The sequence below is a fragment of the Labrus bergylta genome, chromosome 2 (genome assembly GCF_963930695.1).
Source record: "Labrus bergylta chromosome 2, fLabBer1.1, whole genome shotgun sequence".
Taxonomy (NCBI): Eukaryota; Metazoa; Chordata; class Actinopteri; order Labriformes; family Labridae; genus Labrus; species Labrus bergylta.
In genome coordinates, this window is record NC_089196.1 from 19983972 (window position 1) to 19990248 (window position 6277).

Below are 6277 nucleotides of genomic sequence, written 5' to 3' on the forward strand. Positions count from 1 at the left end.
ATCTGAACGCTTTACTATCTTGATTTTAGATTTGTATTTACTGTCCTTAGTAGAGTTGTTATTGAAAGACTACAGCAGTTACCAATATATTATTTAGAAATGCTATTCAACCTGCCAAAAGCTGATACCCTATCTGACAACTATGAAGCAAAAAAAAGGTTTTTTTTTCAGATTGAAAAGAAGAAAAATTATGAAAATCTGGGAGGCAGATTAACCACAACCTTACATTAAAAAAGAAAGCGCACAGAAAACATAGCCTCCTTGGCAGATGTATCAATCCCTACGGAAGTCTGTAGCAGACATGCATCCATACATTTTACTTCCTTAGTTTTCCCCAGAAAACAAGTCATTTCCAGTAGTTTTCTAGAGATCTCAGCTTCTTTTTTATCTCGCATTCCCAGAGGTGCAAAAGCACAAAACAAACAAAGATAACAACTTCATTTTCCTCGTTAGTTTTGGCAATGGCAGCATTTCATGTATTGGTCTGGCCTATCACAGTGACCTATTGTTTTTGTTTAGTTTTTTAAATCACCTGAAAACGATCTCGTTATCATTGGGTAAAACTTTATATTAACTTTGGTAAATCACAAGAAAAAAACAGTCAAGATTTTGTGAAAAAACAAAGAAATTACTCATTATCACAGGAAAATTGAGTAGCCTAAATAAAAAGTAAGCCTGCATGTCCTCTTAGTCCACAACTTGCTTTTACTATGGACCTTTTCGTTGGCTCACTTAAGCAGATTTGAATCCAAGCAGTTTTGAAGTACAACTCATTGTGCAACAAGTAAAAGCCGTCTCTTATTTGTAAAATGTTAATTTATTTCCTTTTTCCATCAACGTCCTCTTCAGACTTTTGATCTTTGCTGTTCATTCACAAAATTCAAAACAGTAACGGGAGAGATTTTTTCAAACTTTTCTGCCTTAAAAAGTTTCCCTGATTTTACAGCAGTAATTTAATGGTTGAAAAAAAGGTTATGTAATGTTGCTTTAAAATGGTAACATTTGGTCAAAATTTCCAAAGTTGAAATTGCTTAATTAAAGGTTATCCTGCTGCAGTCAGGAAGAAGTCTCAATCCTGTAAGTGGGAAATGTCAGGGACTGGCTGAAATCCGATTTTGAAAAGATTGGTTCACCTTAATGAACTCTTTTGGCAAAGAAAAAGGTCACATTGCTGCTTAAGTCAATCATGGAGCTTTTACATTTGTTGTTACTGGCTTAAAAAATCCATTATTGGTCAGATTTATTGGCAGATTACTGACATCATTAGTGGCATGGAGTTTCTGGCTGTATTTGGCTTCTACAGGCCAAAATACTGAGGAAAATACAGGAAATCTTCTCATCCATTTAATGGATTAAGAAATGTCGGACTTAATTTCCACTAGTGGATATAAAACATATGAAAAGCATTAAGGTGTCATTATTTTTCAGGTTTTTATCCCATGAAAATGCACTTTTTGGATCTTTCCCCCTGAGTCTCAGCGAGCCTTACCATCATGCAGAGTTACTGTTATATTTACAATCACTCATAGCTCATTCTTTCTCTCATCTCAGCTCTGTGAGCCGGCTGAATGCTCGCGCTGTGTTCACGGCTCAGCTCTCTCCCAGAAAGCCTGACTCTCTGGCTCTTTGCAGTTTCTTATGATCCGTGGCACATCCAAAGGGCCGCTGGAGGCCGACCTGGATCCATTACATCCATAAACTCATCGGGGGGTCTGAGTGTATTTGGCTCGGCAGTCCAGCATTTGTTTCCTGCCGTGTTCACTGAAGCAATGTGACAGTTTATTATTGGCTCGACACACACCTCCGCCCTCCAGTATCCATGATGTGACACATTACAGTACGTGAGGGCTGTTTTGGAGTAGCAGTGATTCTTCATTTTTTTTTTTTCCCCAGCTCAGCATCTTCTTAGGGACCAGCTTTGTAAATGTCATCAGTGATCAATGTGGAAATATAAGTCGCTGCGGTGACTGTGTGGAAGCGAGGCCACATTGATTGTTGATGTTGGAGTTTATAATCTGTGTTAAAGTCGTACATTATTGTGTTTTATAGAATACTTATATAATGTCCTACTCTCAGGGGACTGTTTAGATTACTGACTGTTCATCCTGCCTTTCACAATGGACACATAGCAGCAGAGTGTGTTTCATTTCCTCCCATTCCTCCTACTGTATAATTTGTCATTAATATTGTGCTGCAGCAGCCTGAAGGCAGTGATTCCCAATTTGTTTTGTGTGCGATGAAATTATTTTGCAATCTGACGAATGAGGTGGTGATGGATTAAGACAAGGCAACACAGTGCTGGAAGTCCTTGATCCATTTTTACATATTTGAATCCATGCTCATTGAGATCATAGAATTCTTGAGGCTTTTTGTCTTATTTTACACACGTGAATTCACACTATCATGGTCATTGGCAGCTTGTGCTGTTTAACCACCGGTATGTATCTGTTACTTTTAGCTATACCCATGTGATTCAGAGGCAACATTTCTTTCTATATCTTAAAACATTGCAATCCTTTTTTGCTATCTTAGATGCTATTCTATAGTTTGTAATTTCCTGAAAAACGCTGAAAATGGATGACTTGTATGTAAGTGTATTTAAAAAATGTACCCACAGTGTGTCAGATGCTACATGCAGCAAAACTAGAAACCAAAGTTCTTCAGTTGAACAGTCGTAACTTGTATTTTCTCATACTTGTAGATTCAGAATTGAGGATTTTTAACTTTAAGGAGAAAAAAAGGAGACTGTGTGAGCTGAAGTTAAAACTGAGTCACATTTACATTAAAAGGCTCACGAAAATGTGTACTTGGTGTGCATGTCAAACAAAAAAGAGAGCTTTGGTTTTTGACTGACTTCTGCAATATTATACTGCAAATATTTGTTCCAGTGATTTATATTTCATGTTGAAGCAAACAAAGGTCAGAGGATTGATTGTGGAAGTCGATTGATTCCCCTGCCTGTGCAATTTGTTTAAAGCTGTTTGCGATTCATGCACAGCTGTAACGCTGCCTTGTAAGTTATGACAGTTCGGATAGATTGTTGGCATTACAGGGTAATAAAATATAATACAGGAGACGATGCATGAAAAATATACAAAAGTATCAGTAATGATAAATAATAAAACATTCAGGGATTGTTAACGGGGCGACTTCAAGCGGTTCATCTCGTTGCTGTTTCAGATTTACAGTCATAGCTCATGCAAAGTGAATTTCTTTGTGTTGTTAAATAAGGTGTCGCACAAGTGAACTATCACATAGTGAATGCATTTCAGAGCCGTCATTCCTCTCATCCTGTCATGTCTTTGTCTGACCACATGAGGGAGCAAGAAGACCACTCACACCATCACATCCTCCCCTGTGTCATCTTCCATCATTACATATGCTGTGTGAGCGAGGGCTGGCAGCTCTTGCAGCCCTCCTGCTGGTCTGTTCTTCCTCCACGGTTTAATTACCTCTCAGTCTGAAGTGCTGAATCATGTCTTCCTGCTGTCACAATCTCATGCTCAGGCATGTTCATTGTGGCCTCTGAGACATCCACTTGGCGTGTTCATTTAGGTAGAAGTACTGGACCCTCACAGCACGCACTGCTGTTGCTGTCGCCAGGCAGTTTGTCGATGGAGAATTTTTCCGCAGTCATGCAAAGTGGTATCTTATTTCATGTCGTGGTTAAATTGATTAAACACCAAAAAGCCGTAGGAGATCACACTCAGGGGTAATATTGGCTGATGGGAGACGCAGCAATTACTGCACACTGATATCACACATTAGGAATTAATATTAGCATGCCAACACACACAAGTACATTCACACATCTATTGGCCACTTTGTAGTGTTGCACTTTGTCTGGTTTAAATATACAGAGATTAATATCACTGCATGAATTAACACCTTGGTCAACTTCATAATGACTTCATTGTTCTCTGACTGCTTTAAAAACAGCAGGGTGGAATTACAGACCAAGGCGGCCAACTACACCTTCCAATTTTTTTTTTTTTTGGATTCAATGTTTATAATGTATCTAATCAATTAAATCTAATTTCAATAAGGTACAACAGCCTCGGGCTTACGGCAGACCTGGGCTGTGGTTCAGTGGTGGAGTCGGTCATTCTCAACCAGAAGGTCAGGGGCTCGATCCCCAGCTCCTGCAGACAAATGTAGATGTGTCCTGGGGGAAGGTCACAAATGTTGCTCCCTCTGCTGTGTTGGCGGCGTATGATTGGGATGAGTTAATGTTGAGGGACACTTGACATGGCAATCTCTGCTATCAATGTGTGAATGGGTAGGTGTGACCTGCGGTGTAAAAGCACTTAAAGTTGTCAGACGACTAGAAAAGTGCTATACAAGGTCAACCACCATTTACCACAACTATTCTGCAAACCCCTGCTTACTGTTTGGATCAGACCCTTATCCATGCATTTTCTTATACATGTTGTATAAACAATTAATGTATGTTGAGTTGCATTTATAATTTGTTGGTATTCTGCAAAAGCCATGAATCTCTTAAAACATTAGATCTTCACCCTCCTTAAAAAAACAGATGTTTCCATTCTTTGACAGTGTATTCTTCCAAAAGTCCAATTTGATTTTATTTGTGTTTATTTTATTGATTAAAGATGTGGATTTCACATGAGTTAACATTAACACTTCATACTGCCTTATTTTTTTATTTAGTTCCCCTGTTTGGTTGATGGTATGATGCAAACATGTATGAAATATGTTTCCAATGGGTTTTATTTAGCTTCAAAAGTAGGTACATTATTGCACTTACAAAGGAGCACTTCATTTTTCATGTAAGAACAGGGGATTCATTAGTAGTTTGTATAACAGCAAAAAAAACACGACTGCATTTTATTAAGAATTTCTGATAAGAACAACAGCGTTTAAGTCCACACTGGAACCTTATGTCATACCACCCGTCTGGAATCTTAAGTTAAAACAAAATACATGTACTGAGTGGCCTGTTCCATCTGTGCAGAGCAGCTGGGGTCCGGAGCTGCTCCCAGCCGGAGACTGAAGAGCCATGTGGCAACCTGGCACCTCAGTGACCGGGACACGGAGCAGACTGCATGTCAGAGCTTTAAAATAGAAAAAAAAATGAGGTATTAAAGTCAACCACACCCCTATTTATGTAACATTTTCACAAGACATTCAGTGTAAGTTTCATCAAACTATGTCAGGGTGGTGTATCCAAACCAGATCCCATGACACATCATGTTCATGCACTGCATTCTCAGAAATACTGCAGGATTATTTTTTTCAAATGCAGATGACAGTTATTGTTTTTTTTTTGTTGTTGTTGTTTTTTGTGTAAAATCTTGCTGAGATTTATGTGTTTCTGTATCTTAATTTCTAAGTGTTGCAGGTCTATTTGGTTGTTTTTCCCTCTACTGGTGGGAAATAAACAAACCTCTGTTATGCACTGGAGGCAGCACTAAGGGGTAATTACACACATGAAGGCATTTAACCTGTGGGGGGAATTTGCATGTGTTTACCTTGTCCTGGTCTGTGAATCAGCCCTGCAAATACACCTGGCAGTGAGAGTTTGTGTGCTTTGGGCTTTTTGCATGCAGAGATAAGCTGCTGCCCAGCATTGTGCCTGAACAGCTATTTTTATATGAATTATTTAGACTTGTTTGAAAGTCTGAACTTTGATGCATGCAGTGAAGTTACCTGTCAAAAGGGTGAGATGTCCTTAAACAGGACGTTGATACTGAACTCTTGTTGTTGTTTCTCCTATTTTTACCAGTACATTAACTTAAAGGAAAGCTAAAATAATGATTACTACTACTGGTTGGTCTTAAAAGTCCTCAAAGATCAAGATGGTGGCGCACCCGGTTGCAGTACATTTTATATATTTGCTCTTAAACTTGATTATTGGTTCTTAATAGGTTTGTTTTTACTGTCACTTGTTTTAACTAGAGATTAGACCAATCCAATCGAATATCGCTACCGGGTCCGATATTGACGTACTTTACGTATCGGAGATCAGACTAACAGTGACAATCATCGTCACAGGTCAAGAAACATGGTTGGGCACTTTGAACATTCTCAGCTCGTATACAGTCTCACGCTGAAGACATACAGACTGAACTGTAAGAAGTGTCCACAAGTCGTCTCCTAGGCGACGTTCAGACGAGGAACTTACACTTCAGTTTAAAACATTTAATTTTAAAACCTGACGGTTGTTGCTGCTTCCTGTTAGTATGTGAAGCCAGCACAATGCAATGCAACGTCTGGTTTTCTACAGCTTTGTGTTGCCTCACACGTAATACCAACA